Below are 20,653 nucleotides of genomic sequence, written 5' to 3'. Positions count from 1 at the left end.
TATGCCAAGTAAAATAAGTCAGAGAAAGAAAGACAAATGCTGCGTATTTTCCATTACAAGTGGAATAAAACAATAAAACAAATAAATGAACGTAACAAAATTGAAACAGACTCACAAATGCGAGACCAAACTATTGGTTACTAGTGTGGAGAGGCCAAGGAAAAGGGGCAAGAGAGAGGAAGGAGGTTAAGAAGCATGAACCAGGATATAATATAGAGCACATGGAATAGAGCCCATATTTTATAACTTTAAATTGAGTATAATCTGGGAACCTATTGAATCTCTGTTGTGTACCCAAAACTAATATAATATTGCAAACCAACTGTACTTCAATGCAGAATAAGAAAATGAATAAAATAAAGAGTATTAATAGCCAAGTCATGCCTTAGACCCAAGACAACCCTTGAATCTACATTGCGTGGTTCCTAAGACTGTGATCTGCATTGCTGTTCAGCCTCTCAGTCGTGTCTAACTGCAACACACCAGGCTTCCCTGTCCTTCACCATCTCCCAGAGCTTGCTTACACTCAAGTCCATTGAGTCGGTGATGCCATCCAACCGTCTCATCCTCTGTCGTCCCCTTCTCCCCCTGCCCATAATCTTTCCCAGCATCAGGATCTTTTCAAATGAGTCAGCTCTCCGCATCAGGTGGCCAATGTATTGGAGCTTCAACATCAGTCCTTCCAATGAATATTCAGGGTTGATTGGCTTTAAGAATATTTAGATCAAATTTAATTTAACAAAATTTTCAACTTCACCTTGTCAAGGGTTCACACTGAAGTAAAAGATATGTGCATAGAACATGTGTAGAAGAACTGGATCAACGGGGGCATGTCCATCAGCAGAGGCGACTCTGAGAGGAAGGCATAGCATTGTGCGTGGAGGACAGGCTTTGGGGTGAGGCACACACCAGGCTTCCATTATCTCCCTTAAGGCACTGTGAAAGTGAAAGTGAAGTCGCTCAGTCCTGCCCAGCTCTTTGTGACCCCATGGACTGTAGCCTACCAGGCTCCTCGGCCCATGGCATTCTCCGGGCAAGAATAGCAGACTGGGCTGCCATGCCCTCTCCAGAGAATCTTCCTAATCCAGGGATCGAACCCATGTCTCTTATATCTCCTGCATTAGCAGTCTGGTTCTTTAGAACTAGAGCCACCTGGAAAGCTCTCATCTGGACTAGGCATATGGAGAATGAAATGGCAACCCACTCCAGGGTTCTTGCTGGAGAATCCTATGGACAGAGGAGAACTGGAGGGTTTTAGTCCATGGGGTAGCAAAGAGTCGGACACGACTGAGCGAATAAACAGCAAACAGCATGTCCAAACCCATAGCGTGTAGAACACACAGAGGGAACCAAGCTATAGAGTTTGGATGATTATTTTATCTTTTTAAAAATTATGATGGCAACATGTTGACTTAACAAAAATGACTCAGTCAAGACAGAAATACTGATTCATTTAAGATATGATATTTATGCATCTCTCAACAAAATGTGCCGAAAGAGTAGATACTTTCATTTAAAAGACTATAATTTTTCCTTCTATCCAGAATATTAAAACAGTTATTTCACAAAAGAAATAATTGCTATTAGACACAATTTTATACTGAATATCTCAACTAACAATTTAAATTATTTTTATCAAAAACTAGCCATGCTCCATTTACCTCTGACAAATTTCCCATTCCAGTGTGTACGTGCCCATAATAATGACAAATCAAATACATCAGTATATAATTAGTACATTACCACACAATGAATCAAATATCAGAAGTAAGTTTTGACAAACAGGTCCCAAATTTTCTATTGCTTTTCCTTTAGCTATCTTCATTCAGATATTGAATTTCTGAATATGTTTTCTTTTTACCAAAATCAGACTTTTGAAAAGATAAGGATGTCATCTCAGGAATTTAAATGCAGTGTGGTGCTTAAAAAAAATAACTCATTGCGTGGGGAAAATCTGAGAGGGATTAATAAAGGTTACTGTACTCACTGGGCTTCCCAGCTGGTGCTAGTGATAAAGAACCCACCTGCCAGTGCAAGAAACAGAGATGTGAGTTCAATCTCTGGGTCAGGAAGATCCCGTCTTAGGAAATGGCAACCCACTCCAGTGTTCTTGCCTGGAAAATTCGGTGGGCAGAGGAGCCTGGTGGGCTGCAGTCCATGGGACCACAAAGAGCTGGACATGACTGAGCAACTGAGCACACACTGGACACACTGCAATGTTAGAATCTGTAGGAAATGTGGCCTTCTCAGTGACTTTCTTTTTTATTTATTTATTTATTTATTTATTTTTAATTTTTACTTTACAATTCTGTATTGGTTTTGGCATAGATTGACATGAATCCACCACAGGTGTACATGCGTTCCCAAACATGAGCCCCCCTCCCACCCCCCTCCCCACAACATCTCTCTGGGTCATCCCCGCGCGTCAGCCCCAAGCGTGTCATATCCTGCATCAGACATAGACTGGCATTTCGATTCTTACATGATATTATACTTGTTTCAATGCCATTCTCCCAATCATCTCACCCTCTCCCTCTCCCTCTGAGTCCAAAAGTCCGCTATACACATCTGTGTCTTTTTTGCTGTCCTGCATACAGGGTCATTATTGCCATCTTTCTAAATTCCATATATATGTGTTAGTATACTGTATTGGTGTTTTTCTTTCTGGCTCACTTCACTCTGTATAATCGGCTCCAGTTTCATCCATCTCATCAGAACTGATTCAAATGTATTCTTTTTAATGGCTGAGTAATACTCCATTGTGTATATGTACCACAGCTTTCTTATCCATTCATCTACTGATGGACATCTAGGTTGTTTCCATGTGCTGGCTATTATAAACAGTCCTGCAATGAACATTGGGGTACTTGTGTCTCTTTCAATTCTGGTTTCCTCTGTGTGTATGCCCAACAGTGGGATTGCTGGGTCATAAGGCATTTCTATTTGCAATTTTTTAAGGAATCTCCACACTGTTCTCCATAGTGGCTGTACTAGTTTGCATTCCCACCAACAGTGTAGGAGGGTTCCCTTCTCTCCACACCCTCTCCAGCATTTATTGCTTGCAGATTTTTGGATCACAGACATTCTGACTGGTGTGAAGTGGTACCTCATTGTGGTTTTGATTTGCATTTCTCTAATAATGAGTGATGTTGAGCATCTTTTCATGTGTTTGTTAGCCATCCGTAAGTCAGTGACTTTCTTGAACGCATCCTTGACCTCCATGTTCCCCAGACTATACCCCACAGAGGTCAGCATGGGGATGAGCACAGAGCAGAACACAGACGCCACTTTGTCTGGGTCTGTGGAGTGCCTGGAGCTGGGCTGTAAGTCCGTGAAGATGACGGTCCCGTAGAAGACGGAGACAGCAGTGGGGTGGGAAGCGCAGATGGACAAAGCCTTTTGGTGCCCCTGAGCTGAGTGCATCTTCAAGATATTTACAAATATTAATAGATAGGAAATCAATATAATCAGAAGAGCAAAAGAGACATTAAAGCTCATGATGAAAACAAGAACCACTTCATTAATGTGCTTATCAGACCTAGAGAGAGCCAGGACAGCTGGAGCATCACAGCCTGATGAGCTATGTGGGACTTGCATAAAGAAGGACCGAATATGTCCCCAACATGGAAAGAGGCATATTCAGAAACCTACAAACACGGGAGCCCACGGACAGACGTACACGCACATGTGTTGTCGTGGTGGTGGTGTTATTCAAGGGCTTGCCTGCTACTGTGTAGCGGTCATAAACCGCTGAGGCCAGAAGGCAAGGTTCACACTTGAAAAGGCTACAGAGAAGAACATTTGAGCAGCACGGGCATTGTAGGAGATGATCTTGTCTCCAGTGAGTAATCCAGCCTTTACTATGGGAGTGACAGCTGAGGAGTAAGCAGAGTTCACCAAAGACAGGTTACTGAAGAAAAAGTGCCTAGGACTATGCAGACGAGAGTCTAAGAGAAGCAATGTGACCATTCTCAGGTTTCCGATCACACTGATGAGGGGAATGGTAGCAAACACGATCAACAGGAGACTCTGCAGTTCCGGGGCACTGCCAGTCAAAGGAGGGTGACCTGCGTCACTTCTCTCCTGGTCTCCATCAGTGCTGTTTGGGAATTATGAGAGGTACTGTAGTGGTGAGAAGTTAAGGGGGAAAGTGACAAACAAAAAAGAAATTGCAATGAAATTTAAGTGCATTATCATTAACAATTTCTACTTCCAAATTATCCTGATCTAATATTCAGAACTTCACATGCAAATGTGTGTGTGCCGCTGGGTGTGTGTGTGTGTGCAATGTGCAGTACTATTATTTTTATTTTGCTATTAAAGGAGTTAGAGATTTGAGAGATTACATGATATTCTACAATTCTATTGCTAGTCTAAAAGATTCAAGACTCAAGCCTAATTTTCAAATAATCAAAATCCAGGAGCTTTTAGTCACCTCACTGTCAACACATATAAAAGTACCAATAAATATAAGGATGATAAAAGGTTAAATTGCTGTTGGATCTTGCTAATTTATTTATTTCCTTTTGTTCTCTGTATAGTTTAAAGAATAATCCCTTCACACTTATCCTTTTTTTAACTTTAATAAGAGACCAACTGTTAATGAACAAGAAAAAAATATCACTACCTGCTCAATTAGAGCACCATCTGTCTTATTTTTTATTCATCTTCTTTAGGGAAGCAACAGGAGGGTTCATAAGTACCACTAAATTTGTCACCAGTGGAAATTTTGATATTAAGACTCCAATCTCAAATCACTATTTTGGAAAAAACATTCAAAACATCATTGCTATGCTCAAAAACCTCATAGTATGTATAGGCTTTCCATTGTTTTTTCATGAATTACACTTTTCACTAATGGTGTTTATGGAATAATTCTCACTCCTTGAAGAGAAGGGACAGTCAATCCTGAATAGAGAGTGTGAAATCAGAAATTCAGCCATGAAATAATGCCTAAATAATGATAAAGAAGCTGAACTGTAGGTAGTGGTCAAAAAACTCCAAGTACTTTAAGATAGTGAAAGATCAAGGGTGAAACACTAACAAGGACCCAGGAACCAGGACTAACAGGGCCCCAAGAACCCAGGTTCAAGTCCCAAATCCAGCATTAATTCTTGCTGTGCTCTTGAAGGTATCACTTTCTCCTAGTTTGTAAAATAAACATTGTGAAATTACTCCTCCCGTGTAGCTTACAGAATTATGTCTGTAAATAGCAAATAAGGGAAGGTGTACTGAAAAACTCAGTAGAGAGGGTTACCATTTTAAAGTTATTCAACATAAATTTTATCTTGAGGTGATTTCCTTGGCAATCATGTAGGCTCATAGCAATTCCTCAGGTGGGAGGAAGACCTGTGTGCAAGGACGATGATTAACAGTCGGTGAGTGTTTGCTGGTCAAGGAGCTTGGCATGCAGTCAGGCCCCTCTAAATTGAGGTTGCTTGGAGTGTTGTTGGTATTTCAGAGGCTGGTGCAAGGGAACCAGGATTGAGTTACAGAGACATGGAGCTCTCCAGGGGTGCCCCCATGGGACCATCTACTGCTCTTCACCCCAACTTCCCAGGGAAGAAGTAACTGAACACCCTGTGGGGACCTTATTGCATAAGAGCATGCATGCATATTTTGGTATTACTTGCCATTCTTTTTTTTTCTTTAAATGTGTAATTGCAAAACTGCAAAATCCACAAATTTGTGTGCATTATTCCAATAATTTAAATATGTATAGCTATCTAACCATTTATAGAACACTTCTACCATGTAAATGAAACCCACAGTTCTTTGTGGTCCACTCCTTCTCCTAGCCACTGCCCCTGGAAACTACGTAATTGTTTTCTGTATATAATTTTTTAACAGTACTCCATTCTTTTGACATTACAGATTGTTTGTTACTCAGTTAAGGAGCGTTATGTTGGTTTAGTGTTTGGTGATTATGAATAAAGCTGATCTACACGTATAAAAGGCCCTATGGACGGAGGAGCCTGGTAGGCTGCAGTCCATGGGATCGTGGAGAGTCGGACACGACTGAGCGACTTCGCTTTCGCTTTTCATTTTCATGCATTGGAGAAGGAAATGGCAGCCCACTCCAGTGTTCTTGCCCGGAGAATCCCGGGAATGGGGGAGCCTGGTGAGCTGCCATCTCTGGGGTCGCACAGAGTCAGACACGACTGAAGCGACTTAGCAGCAGCAGCAGCAACATATATACCCTAAAGAGTTTTTCTGCAAATATAAGTTCTTATTTCATTTAAGTAAATAGCTGTGAGAAAGATAGCTCAGCCATACAGTAAATATATGCTTAATTGAAAAAGAACGTCAGTTTTCTGAATTTGTTCAACCAGCTGGTTCTCACCTGCAATGCATTCCACTAGTTTCATATCTTTCCCAGGGCTTGATGTTTTATTGTGTTTTAAAATTTAATTCTTGTCTCATATCTTTTCTTGCTCTTTCACAAAGATGTCTCAAAGAAATCTCAGAAAATCCTCTTTAAAATCCGCATTTGCCTTACCACCACAGCTCTGCCCTAGGAACTTTTTTTCAACAAAGGAATTAGCTCCATGATTTCGTCTCTCCTTTTGCCTCTGATCTCACACTCCACCAAAAGACATCACATTTTTTTCAGTGCAGCACATCTAGTGGTCACGCATTTGTTCTATGCATGGAGATGGCGTCACCCTAAATTTAAGTAATTTATTTAACTCCTCCAAACTCCAGTTTCTCATCTGTAAAGAGGGAGATAATAGCACATAAATGTCAAAGGATTGTTAGGAAGATTATGAGATGACATCTATACCAAGGAGAGTACAATTTCCAGGAATATCGGGTGTTCCTTAAGGTTAAATATTACTCTTTTCTTATTCTCAAAAATCAGTATAGGAACTTTCACAAATATGTTGGTGCTCAAACATTCGATTAGCTTTCCCTCCCATGTGACGGCTCCATTGCAACTCAGCAGAGATATTTACCAATTGTAGACAATGGACTTTGGAAAAATGCGTCATGTCAGGGTGGGTGAAAGCATATGTATGTTACACTAGCTGCCTCTTCTCCTGACAGACTGAGGAGGCTCAATTTTCTAGCTCAGTTTGCTGCTGTGGATGATAACGCTTTCATTAACAGACATCTTTTAGTGACCACATTCAGAAGCGCTCTTTTTCACAAAGCAAACTGTAATGGACATAGTAGTATACTGAGAAGCAAATCTGTGAGAGGGTGAATAATGTCTCCAAAGAAATGAGTCCCTAGTATCTTGGACCTTTATATGGCTACTGTTATGGACTGAATCATGTCCGTCCTCCCCAAATTTAACATAGTGAAGATATAGTCCTTAATGTGACTGTTTCGGAGACAGGGATGACAAAGAGTTAGTGAAATTATATAAGGTCATAACAGTTGGGCCCTAATCCAATAGAACTTCTGCCTTATAAGTAGAGGGAAAAGTATCAGAGTTCCCTTTCTCTGCCCTGTGGGGGCACAGTGATTCCTCACCAGGAACTGAATTGCCCAGCACTTTGATCTTGCAATTCCCAGCCTCCCAAGAATGTAAGAAAAGCAATGTCTGTCGTTAAATCACCCAGTCTGTGGCATGCAGTTATGGACGTCCACGCTGACTAATACAGTTATCTTCTGTGACAGACACTTTGCAGTTGTGATTAAGTTACCAGTATTGACATGGGAAATTAACCCAGATTATTCAGTGGGTCCTAAATGCAATAGCCAGTGTTCTTAAAAGAGATAAGGCAGGAAAAATGGCAGATTAAGGAATTCCACAGAAACACCAAAAGAGCAAGCAGAAATCTTCAGAATCAAATTTTTGTCACAACTCTGAAAAATGTTCAAAGGTTTATAGCAATTAACAAACACTAAATCATAAAAATCATAACTTAACCATGGAGTTTCAGTCTGTTCACTCACTCAGTCATGTCCAACTCTTTGCGACCCCATGAACTGCAGCACACCAGGATTCCCTGTCCATCACCAACTCCCAGAGCTTGCTCAGACTCATGTCCATCTAGTTGGTGATGCCATCCAACCAATCTCATCCTTTGTCATCCCCTTCTCCTCCCACTTTCAATCTTGCCCAGCATCAGGGTCTTTTCCAATGAGTCAGTTCTTCGCATCTGGTGGCCAAAGTATTGGAGTTTCAGCTTCAACATCAGTTCTTTCAATGAACATTCAGGAATGATCTCCCTTAGGATGGATTGGTTGGATCTCCCTTGGATCTTCAAGGGACTCTCAAGAGTCTTCTCCAACACCACAGTTCAAAAACATCAATTCTTCGGTGCTCAGCTTTCTTTATAGTCCAACTCTCACATCCATACATGACCACTGGAAAAACCATAGCTTTGACTAGATACACCTTTGTCGGCAAAGTAATGTCCCTGCTTTTTTAATACGCTGTCTAGGTTGGTCATAGCTTTTCTTCCAAGAAGCAAGCGTCTTTTAATTTCATGACTGCAGTCACCATCTGCAGTGATTTTGGAGCCCCCCAAAATAAAATTTGTATATGTCAAACCCATAACTGACCTCAAGCCAAAGGAACAGAGGCTTCTGAAACCTCACATAACAAAGTATACACTCTTAAAAAATAGTGTAGAAAACTCTCTGTGAAAGGATTACAACTCACAGCAAGCAGCAACAACAACATAACAACCCTGGGAGGAGAAAGATTCTGATCTCTGGAGTTACCACATTATAATATTCTAAAAGTCCAGTTTTCAACCAAAAATTAAAAGACATTTAAAAAACATGAAAGTATGTTGCCTTTACATAAAAATAGAAATTAACAGAAGCACAGATGTTGGACTTACTAGTGAAAGATTTTAAATCAATTGTCTTAAATATCCTTAAAGAATTTAACTAAATATAGAATAAAAGTTTAGGGGAATATTGAGAATGCTTTTCCAACAAATAGAGAATATCAACAAGACATTATAAATGGAACCAATAGATTTGGAAAGTATAATAAATGACAGTTAAATGTAGTCCTACAATAAATGTAGGATGTGGATGTGTTAGTAATCTTGACTGCTATAATCATTTCACTATATGTAGAATAAATCTTTGTGTTTTATACCTTACATTTATATAATTTTTATTTTAAATTAAATTAAAAATAAGTACAAAGATCAAACTTTTTAGATGCTAGAGAAAATGTCTAGTTAAGACCACTATAATAAAATACCAAAGACTATACAATAAACACTTATCTCTTGCACTTCAAAAAGCTGAGAAGTCCAAGATCGAGTAGCTGGTCCATTTATATCTGATAAGAACATCCTTTCAGTCTTGCAGATGGCCAACCTCTTGCTATATCCTCACATGGTGAAGAGAGAGAGCTCTTAATGTCTCTTCCTTTCTTTTTAAGGGCATTTCAGTTCAGTTCAGTTCAGTCGCTCGGTTGTGTCCGACTCTGCGACCCCATGGACTGCAGCACGCCAGGCCTCCCTGTCCATCACCAACTCCTGGAGTTTGCCCAAACTCATGTCCATCGAGTCAGTGATGCCATCCAGCCATCTCATCCTCTCTCGTCCCCTTCTCCTCCTGCCCCCAATCCCTCCCAGTATCAGAGTCTTTTCCAATGAGTCAACTCTTCGCATGAGGTGGCCAAAGTACTGGAGTTTCAGCTTTAGCATCATTCTTTCCAATGAACACCCAGGATTGATCTCTTTTAGAATGGACTGGTTGGATCTCCTTGCAGCCCAAGGGACCCTCAAGAGTCTTCTCCAACACCGCAGTTCAAAAGCATCAATTCTTCAATGCTCAGCTTTCTTCACAGTCCAACTCTCACATCCATACATAACCACTGGAAAAACCATAGCCTTGACTACATGGACCTTTGTTGGCAAAGTAATGTCTCTGCTTTTTAATATGCTGTCTAAATAAAGGCATTTAGTCCCCACCTTATTAACTCCCCACCTTCATGATCAAATCTAATTGTAAATGCCTCTCAATGCTGCATCTCCAGATGTCATGGCACTGTGTATTAGGACTTCAACATATGAACTGAGAGGAGACACAAAAAATTCAATCCATTGCAGAGGGAAACATAAAGGAGTAATAAAAATAATTGTTTAAAATCAGTTTTCTTATTTTAAAAAAAATTGAAGTGATTATTCAGCAGCCTGATAGCTTTTTAAAAAATAGGACAAAATAAATATCAATCTAGATTTCTATAGCCAGATAAACTACTATTTGAATGTGATGGCAAAATCAAACATTATCAGAGATACAAAAGTCAAAAGTTAACATACTATCCACAGGTGCAGAAGTTCAGTGAAAGTGCTTTGGCAGGAGGCAAGAGACCAATTCATCAGACTGGGGAATTTGGAAGAGGAGTAGAGCCTAATGTGTTCTTTCTTTTTCTTCATTCTTATCTGCAGCAAAGGCATCTTTTGATCTTCTATCCTGCTTTATTTATGTAGAAAAAGTAATGGGATAGGAACTGCCCATAAAGGAGAGACCACTAATCCTAGGATAAATATTAGGTTAGATTTTCCATAAGCAGACCCAGAGTCAAGGATTTTATTTCAAGAAATTCCCTGAGGGTTCAGCGGTTAGGACTCCACTTTCACTGCTGAGGTCCGGTTCAACCCCTGTTTGGGGAACTAAGATCCCGCAAGCTGAGTGATGTGGCTAAAAAAAGGAGAGGGGGGATTTCATTTCAAATAGTTGTATTTTAGAGTTAACAGAAGAAAGCACTGATTGGGTAGCAAGCAAGTGAATCAGGAACAGAAACTTGGCCAATACAGGCATCTTGAGTGAGTGTGTTACCTGTGTGGACAACTAGGGCTCAGTTACACCAGGGGTCACTTGAAGACTGTATAGACATGCCTCAGAGCTTTACTACCTGAAAGATGAAGAATCCGAGGGACTTATCACTGCCTCTATCTGCTAACTACTGATGCCTGCCACCAGAGACATAATATGGTCCATGCATAGACTGAACATATTCTAGCATCAAAAAATAAGCCCTCATTGTAAGAGCTGGAACTCTACACAGACAAACTGATTGCCATGGGTTTGTAGACAGGGTACCACTAGCCTATACAAGAGGGTAGTTCCAGATCGGAAGAAGCCCATCTTCCTAGAGACCTAAACCAAAATTTTAAATTATCAGTATTAAAGTTGATTTAATTCCCATCTTTCTTATCCCTGTGCCATATCTGTATGTTCACTGCAAACCCATAAAAGAAATCAAGATATTGTTTGTCAGTCTCCTAACACTTGCAGTAGCCTAATCTTTGGCTAGAATATTTTTAAAAGGAAAGGTGAAAAAGGAAAATGTTTCATCCATAAAAACAAAATAAAATTTTAGTAGAGACTCTGATGCTGGGAAAGATTGAAGGCAGGAGGAGAAGGAGATGACAGAGGAAGAGATGGTTGGATGGTATAACTGACTCAATAGACATGAGTTTGAGCAAGCTCCAGGAGCCAGCGACGGACAGGAAAGCCTGGTGTGCTGCAGTCCATGGGGTCACAAAGAGTTGGACACAACTGAGCAGAGGAACCAGAGATCAAATTGCCAACATCCGCTGGATCATCGAAAAAGCAAGAGAGTTCCAGAAAAACATCTATTTCTGCTTTATTGACTATGCCAAAGCCTTTGACTGTGTGGATCACAATAAACTGTGGAAAATTCTGAAAGAGATGGGAATACCAGACCCCCTGACCTGCTTCTTGAGAAACCTGTATGCAGGTCAGGAAGCAACAGTTAGAACTGGACACGGAACAACAGACTGGTTCCAAATGGGAAAAGGAGTACGTCAAGGCTGTATATTGTTATCCTGCTTATTTAACTTCTATGCAGAGTACATTATGAGAAATGCTGGGCTGGAAGAAGTACAAGCTGGAATCAAGATTGCCAGGAGAAATATCAATAACCTCAGATATGCAGATGACACCACCCTTATGGCAGAAAGTGAAGAGGAACTAAAAAGCCTCTTGATGAAAGTGAAAGAGGAGAGTGAAAAAGTTGGCTTAAAGCTCAACATTCAGAAAACAAAGATCATGGCATCAGGTCCCAATCACTTCATGGCAAATAGATGGGGAAACAATGTCAGACTTTATTTTGGGGGGCTCCAAAATCACTGCAGATGGTGACTGCAGCCATGAAATTAAAAGATGCTTACTCCTTGGAAGAAAAGTTATGACCAACCTAAATGCAAAGACATTCCTTTGCCAAGAAAGATCTGTCTAATCAAGGCTACGGTTTTTCCAATAGTCATGTATGGATGTGAGAGTTGGACTGTGAAGAAGGCTAAGCACCGAAGAATTGATGCTTTTGAACTGTGGTGTTGGAGAAGACTCTTGAGAGTCCCTTGCAAGGAGATCCAACCAGTCCTTTCTAAAGGAGATCGATCTTGGGTGTTCATTGGAAGGACTGATGCTAAAGCTGAAACTCCAATACTTTGGCCACCAGATGCGAAGAGCTGACTCATTGAAAAAGACTCTGATACTGGGAGGGATTGGGGGCAGGAGGAGAAGGGGACGACAGAGGATGAGATGGCTAGATGGCATCACCGACTCGATGGACATGGGTTTTAGTGAACTCCAGGAGTTGGTGATGGACAGGGAGGTCTGGCGTGCTGCAGTTCATGGGGTCACAAAGAGTTGGACACGACTGAGTGACTGAACTGAACTGAGCAACTGAACTGAACTGTCTCAAGTCTCAACAGTCACGATAAATTTAATGGATTAAATCTTCTGTTCTTGTACATAAATTACATCTTAATAAAATATGGGGAGGAGAGTGACATGAGTTGCTGAAAAATGCATCCATATGCTCCTCAACATACCAAGCTATGTCCCTGTGGGCAGTTGAATTGTTTCTTCCCCAGATAAGTGAGGAAAGAAAAATTGATTGCTCTCATAGGACACCTGCTCCCCCAAGAGCAATGTACCTTTATAATTTTCTCCTGGCTCCCATTTATTAGTCTCAAATCTTATGATGACACCACATGGCATTAGTTTTTAAGGGCTAGACTCTGAGCAGAGGCCATTTGTTCATCATTTATTCAAGTGAAAGCTAATACATTTTAGTCAACACATTGGCCTTTCCTTAAGCTACTTATAGAGTCTTTAAAGACAGCAGGGGAAATGCCCTATGGTAAAAATTGTATTCATTATTGTTGAAAGGAAGAGGTCTAAGGTCTTTTATAGACCAACTCTTATTTGCTCTTTATAGGCAAAATACTGCAAAGTATGTGGGAGTGACAACTTTATTATTTCTTTTTTTAATGTCATAAATAAAAAGGCTGAACTTGGCAGAAGGTAAATAATTCTTCCAAATACTCAGAAAAACCCACTAGATGTGAGACTTGAACTCAAGCTTCCTAGCTCCATATTAATTATCTTTTCTTCATTTCTTTATGATTCAGGGACATTGGAACTTTTGAAGCAGATCATGACAATCTCCCCAAATAATTTTGAAGGTGATTTCTGACTTTAGATTCATATTTCAAGATTGCCTTTTCCTTTTCTCAAAGAACATGGTAAGCGCCTATATTCAATATTCATTTTTAGTGAAAAATGCAATTCATGCAGAAGCAGGCACATATTTTATGAGTTTCTGAGCTCATCTCTGGCTCTTTGAATACTTTTCTGAAATCATCATATGGATCTAGTATTTAAATGTAAAAATATTTCAGTCAGGAGGTAGTGCAGTGATATTTAGGATATGTCAAGCTGCTTTCCTTCAGAGACTGAGCAAAAACCTAGATTAAATGATGCTCTGATTGAATGGGTCATAAATGCATGCTGTTTTTCTATGCCATGCCCTCCTCCAGGGGATCTTAGGAGCTCATACGTATATGGATAGGAGTATGTATGCACAAACTCTCCTTCTCCTGTCTAATCTCCTATCTATCCACCCATCCATCCATCCATCACCCAGTCATCCATCCATCTGTCCTCTGTATTTGTATCTATCTGCCCGCTTGTCTGTCTTGTCTGGTTTCTGTCTAGCTGAGAGATAAACTAGCACATAAGCATTATGGCATGGGGTCCCTGGTGGCTCAGAGGTTAAAGTGCCTGCCTCCAATGCGGGAGACCCGGGTTTGATTCCTGGGTTGGGAAGATCCCCTGGAGAAGGAAATGGTAACCCACTCCAGTATTCTTGCCTGGAAAATCCCATGGACAGAGAAGCCTTGTAGGCTACAGTCCATGGGGTTGCAAAGAGTCGGACACAGCTGAGCGACTTCACTTCACTTTAAGCATTATGTCAGAGCTGTCACTACTAATCCCCATAAGTGTGATTTGGAAATGGTTTCATTCTATATATACGACTTTGGACAAGTTAATACTCCTTTTTGTACATATGTTTATTAATAGACACAACTAGGAATTTGGCCACATGATCTATGAAGATACCTCAGATACAATAATCTCTAATTCTATAGATAATTTATCTATTAGATACTTTTTTCATTCCCATTGTAGCAGTCTAAATAATGGCTCTCAAATATGCCCACATTCTAATACTAGAATGTGTGTTTATGTTCTCTAATGTGGTGACAAGAATTGTGTGCATCTGACTAAATTATTAATTTTAAGAAGCCATTATTTTAATGGATTGTCCATTTGGGCCCAATAATAATTTACCTGTCATCATAAAACACAGCAAATGCTAAACAAGAAATTATAGCTTATACTATGATTTGAGTGATGTATTTATATACAAATACAATCAATTCAGACTCATGAAGGAATGTGTGGAAGGGCCAGGAAGAAAATGGTAACAAGTAGTAGTTGCCAGCAGAGAAGGCAATGGCAACCCACTCCAGTACTCTTGCCTGGCAAATCCCATGGACAGAGGAGCCTGGTAGGCTGCAGTCCATGGGGTTGCTAGGAGTTGGACACGACTGAGCAACTTCACTTTCACTTTTCACTTTCACGAATTGGAGAAGGAAATGGCAACCCACTCCAGTGTTATTGCCTGGAGAATCCCAGGGATAGGGGAGCCTGGTGGGCTGCCATCTCTGGGGTCACACAGAGTTGGACATGACTGGAGTGACTTAGCAGCATCAGCAGCAGAGTAGTTACCAGAAAATGCATGCCCTCTCAAAGACTTAATGTACAAATTAATTGACTTAAAACATTTGTCTTGCTCTTGAACAATCTGCAAGGTTAAAGTCAACACCACAGACACAAATTTTCAACCCTCAGTATCTGCAATCCAGCTAAAAGTTGATAGTAATGACTCTAAGAATGAGTCTAAGATAGGAGCCATTCAACACAAGCTAAAATGGGTATCAAACTAAAAAAAACTACTTAAACAAAAGAAGTCTTGCAGATCCCTGGGTTCTTGCATAGAGTAGTTGAAAAAGCCAATAATATAAGACAGGAATACAGACTGGGAAACACTGTAAAATAAATAAATAAATAAAAGGTCCAAGTGGACATAGTGTATAAAAAAAGTAGAAATCAAAAATAAAACTACAATAGTTAAAAACCCATCCATGCCTTAAAGCCCTGCATGTGGTCACCAACATTTTCTAAATCAATAGGCTCCATCATTCTATCTTAATTATAAGATTATAGATAGCACTCATCAAGATTGCACTGAACACCCACATTGTGTGAAGTGCTTGTCATGATTATTCTATTTAACTCTCACAAGAATTCTGAAGTAGGTTCCAATATCACCTTCATTTTATTGATAGATAAAAGGAGCTTCAGGAAACTTAGTTTAGGACAAAGGTCTCCCAGGCAGTCAATGGTAAGGTTTATATGGGAATGTGTGTGCCTGACTCCTCAGAACCCAATATCTTACACCCAATCCCATACCTTCTCTTTAGACCTGATTTTGCTGGGTGTATATGTCTCTAATGCTGCATGTATCTTACTGCATCTATACACATATTTGTGACTCATTCTACTGTGTCATCCCAAGCATAAAACTTGGTAGAATGGATACCATAATCAAATGTAAATTGAATGAAATTAAAACCAATTCAAATTCATTAATGTCGTTTACTTTGGAAACCATTCTGCTGACTCTAAAGCATTGCTCTGTCTCTTAATAGCCATGTAAACTTGAATAAGTTACTCAATCTCTCTGTTGCCATGTTACTTATATATAAATAGTCATAACAATTATCAATTTAATAAGAATAATGAGAGTATTAAATAAATACATGTGAGCACTATAAAAGCATAAGCTCTTGAGCTGCTAATTCGCTCCAGTCATGTCTGACTCTTTGCAACCCTATGGACCATAGCCCACCAGGCTCCCAGTTAAAGGAATTCTCTGGGCAAGAATACTGGAGTGGGTTGCCATGCTCTTCTCCAGGGGATCTTCTGCCCCCAGAGACCCAACCCGCATTTCTTACCTCTTCTGCATTGGTAGGCAGCTTCTTTACCAGCGGCCCCACCTCTTGGAAGACTCAAAAATCTTATTTAGAGATCAATCCATTCCAGGCATATAACCTTCCAAGCTCATTGTCCCTTCCTGTAACTCAGATTTTTCATATAGGAAATTTACATGTTAGAAAGATGTCCATGAAGAATCTTCTCTGTGAATTCTATTATAATAATATAATGCTTGTGAGTTTCAATTTCTGTGAAGCTCTTCTTTCTGCATTACTCTCTCCCTTATTTTCATTACGAGAGCATCTTGTGATTCTTAAATCCATGAAGAATAGCACAGAGGTAATCGATTTCATCCTGCTTGGACTCACAGATGACCCACAGCTGCAGGCTCCTCTCTTCATAATCTTCACCTTCATCTACCTCACCACTCTGATTGGGAACCTGGGGATGATCGTGTTGATCCTGCTGGATTCTAGTCTCCACACTCCTATGTATTTTTTCCTCTGTAACCTGTCTCTGGAGGACTTTTGTTACTCCTCCACTGTCACTCCAAAAGTGATGGCTGGGCTCCCGAAAGCAGACAGAGGCGTCTCCTACCATGCCTGTGCTGCTCAGATGTCCTTTTCCATAGTCTTTGCCACTGTGGAAAGTTGTCTCTTAGCCTCAATGGCCTATGACCGCTACGCAGCAGTGTGCAAGCCCCTGCATTACACCACCTGCTACTGCTGCTACTGCTAAGTCGCTTTAGTCATGTCCGACTCTGTACGGCCCCATGGACGGCAGCCCACCAGGTTCCCCCGTCCCTGGGATTCTCCAGGCAAGAACACTGGAGTGGGTTGCCATTGCCTTCTCCAATGCATGAAAGTGGAAAGTGAAAAATGAAAGTGAAGTCGCTCAGTCGTGTCCAACTCTTAGCGACCCCATGGACTGCAGCCTACCAGGCTCCTCCATCCAAGGGATTTTCCAGGCAAGAGGACTGGAGTGGGGTGCCATCGGCTTCTCCAATTACACCACCTCCATGACAACAAAGGTGTGCTTGTCTTGTCATCGGCTCTTATGCGTGTGGTGTTCTGAATGCCTCTGTCAACACTGGAGACATGTTCAGTCTCTCTTTCTGTGGGTCCAACGTGATCCATCACTTTTTCTGTGATGTTCCAGCCGTCATGACTCTCTCTTGCTCTGAGAAATGCATCAGTGAAATGATTCTTGTTCTTGTCTCAAGCTTCAATGTCTTGTTTGAGCTTTTTGTAATCTTGATTTCCTACCTGTTCATACTTAGGACAATTTTGAAGGTGCACTCACAAGAGGGATACCAGAAGGTTCTGTCCACCTGCGCTTCTCACCTCACTACTGTCTCCATATTTTATGGGACCATCATCGTCATATACATACAGCCCAGCTCCAGCCACTCCATGGACAGACAAAATCACATCTGTGTTCCAAATGATGTTCATCCCCATGCTGAACCCCATTGTCTACAGCCTGAGGAACAGAGAAGTCAAGAGTGCATTTAACAAAGCTGCTAAGAAGGCGAAAGTTCCTCTAGATTTTCTCTTGATGTAGAAGCTACTAGAGCTCTTTTACCCCTTTTGAATCTGCTCCATGCAATCACCCAAATGACAATGGCCATTTGGGATGGTAGGATATAGATTTTGTCTCATATTTTTTCTCTCTTTAGTTGAGGAATAGACTAGGCTGAGAAGGCTGAGCACAGAAGAATTGATGCTTTTGAACTGTGGTGTTGGAGAAGACTCCTGAGAGTTCCTTGGACTGCAAGGAGAGCCAACCAGTCCATTCTGAAGGAGATCAGCCCTGTGTGTTCTTTGGAAGGAATGATGCTAAAGCTGAAACTCCAGTACTTTGGCCACCTCAGGAGAAGAGTTGACTCATTGGAAAAGTCTCTGATGCTGGGAGGGATTGGGGGCAGGAGGAGAAGGGGACGAGAGAGGATGAGATGGCTGGATGGCATCACTGACTCGATGGACGTGAGTCTGAGTGAACTCCGGGAGTTGGTGATGGACAGGGAGGCCTGGCATGCTGCGATTCATGGGGTCGCAAAGAGTCGGACATGACTGAGTGACTGAACTGAACTGAACTGAACTTAGTTGAGGAATAGTTCCAACCACTTAAAATGCAGACAAAATATAATAATAGCTTTTAATGAAGTATGTGCTTTTGTTGGCATATTTTATCTAGAGCTAAATAATTATAGCAGCTTAATAAACCAATGCTTCAGTCATTACCGAGTGATTTGGAAAGAAAAAGCACATTCATGTGAAATTTACCAAAGGTAAATAGCCCTGTTAGAATAAAAGGAGGCACATGATTCCCTAATTTTTACCTTAATCTTTTTTTTTTACTTTTATTTATTTTTTTTAATTGGAGGTTAGTTACTTTACAATATTGTATTGGTTTTGCCATACATCCTTAATCTTATGGGCACTAACTCTTCACATTTTGTTTTTAAAAATTCACTGAAAATAATACTCCTACTACCAATTTTTGGCAATAAGTGTTTTGAAATTGTTAATGCCACTCTGTTAGTTATGTTCTAGGCAGCTATCTCATATCTTATCAATATTCAATTCATTCACTCTGCTTCATTCACACTGATTTCTACCAAATCTGGACCACTCCAAACTTGCCCCTGTCTCAGCTTCTTTGCACTGATGCTTCCACTGCATGGAATATACTTCCACTCATTTCAGATTCCTAGTTAAATTTTACCCACCTGGGAGATCACAGAGGCTTGCCATGAGTTACTTTATAAAATGGTCACTTCCTGCCCATGGACTTTTTTTTCCTAAGCCTGCTCTCTCGTCTCCATAGTCATTAGCATCATGCAGCTCTTATATTTATTTACTCACCTGTTTGTCTATTTTTCTCAACTTGAATGGAAAATCTCTTTGAGCAGTAGCTTAACCTGGTTATTGCACTGGAATTAAAGCTTTGAAACTTGATTTTTAAATTATTTTATTGAACATGATAACAACTCCAGAAATTCCAAATTATATTTTTTTAAAAAGCAAGCTGCAAAAACTTTAAGGGGAGAATTCACCAGTATCCACTTGACAAAGACCCCAATTTCTTGCACCCGCTAACATTTAATAATCCCTGTTCTTTTGAAATTCTGCAAACTGCTTCCTCAGTTGCAGCCAACCAATCACTGAAAAATGTACCTGAAGACCTCTCCCACTTCTAAAAACCGTATCTTAATAAAACGCTTGTATTCATACACTGACTCACTATTTATTCATTTTACTCCACAAGTTGTGTGGCACGGCCAAAAAACCCCATGGATTTATTTCTGACAGTTCTGGAGGCCAAATGTCAAAGGTCAGTTTCATTAGAGTGAATTATGGTATGTCTGCAGAGGTTCCAGGGAAGAAACTGTCCTCCTAGGTTGCATCTCCAGGTACTTGCAAGCATGCCTTGACATGTATCTGTATCGATGCCATCCCTGCCTTTGTAGTCACACTAGGTTTCTCCCCTTCAGTTCAGTTCAGTCACTCAGTCCTGTCCGACTCTTTCCAACCCCATGAATCGCAGCACGCCAGGCCTCCCTGTCCATCACCATCTCCCGGAGTTCACTTAGACTCACATCCATTGAGTCAGTGATGCCATCCAGCCATCTCATCCTCTCTCGTCCCCTTCTCCTCCTGCCCCCAGTCCCTCCCAGCATCAGAGTCTTTTCCAATGAGTCAATTCTTCACATGAGTTGGCCAAAGTATTGGAGCTTCAGCTTTAGCATCATTCCTTCCAAAGAAATCCCAGGGCTGATCTTCAGAATGGACTGGTTGGATCTCCTTGCAGTCCAAGGGACTCTCAAGAGTCTTCTCCAACACCACAGTTCAAAAGCATCAATTCTTCGCCGGCCAGCCTTCTTCACAGCCCAACTCTCACATCCATAAATGACCACAGGAAAAACCATAGCCTTGACAAGACAGATCTTAGTCGGCAAAGTAATGTCTCTACTTTTGAATATACTATCTAGGTTGGTCATAACTTTTCTTCCAAGGAGTAAGTGTTTTTTAGTTTCATGGCTCTAATCACCATCTGCAGTGATTTTGGAGCCCAAAAAAATAAAGTCTGACACTGTCTCCACTGTTTCCTCATCTATTTCCCATGAAGTGATGGGATTGGATGCCATGATCTTCATTTTCTGAATGTTGAGCTTTAAGCCAACTTTTTCACTCGGGAGGCTTTTTAGTTCCTCTTTACTTTCTGCCATAACGGTGGTGTCATCTGCATATCTGAGGTGATTTATATTTCTCCTGGCAATCTTGATTCCAGCTTGTACTTCTTCCAGCCCAGCATTGCTCGTGATGTACTCTGCATAGAAGTTAAATAA

General features: G+C 40.7%; 2 pseudogenes; one reads left to right on the top strand and one right to left on the bottom strand.

Moving 5' to 3' along the window:
• Positions 1 to 1,936: 1,936 nt before the first annotated feature.
• LOC120876015 lies at positions 1,937 to 4,094 on the bottom strand (annotated as a pseudogene).
• A 12,526-nt stretch (positions 4,095 to 16,620) lies between these two features.
• On the top strand, positions 16,621 to 17,865 carry LOC120876014 (annotated as a pseudogene).
• The last annotated feature ends 2,788 nt before the right edge of the window (positions 17,866 to 20,653 follow it).

Source organism: Oryx dammah, unplaced genomic scaffold (genome assembly GCF_014754425.2).
Source record: "Oryx dammah isolate SB20612 unplaced genomic scaffold, SCBI_Odam_1.1 HiC_scaffold_17, whole genome shotgun sequence".
Taxonomy (NCBI): domain Eukaryota; kingdom Metazoa; phylum Chordata; class Mammalia; order Artiodactyla; family Bovidae; genus Oryx; species Oryx dammah.
This window is presented reverse-complemented; position numbering and strand designations above follow the sequence as displayed.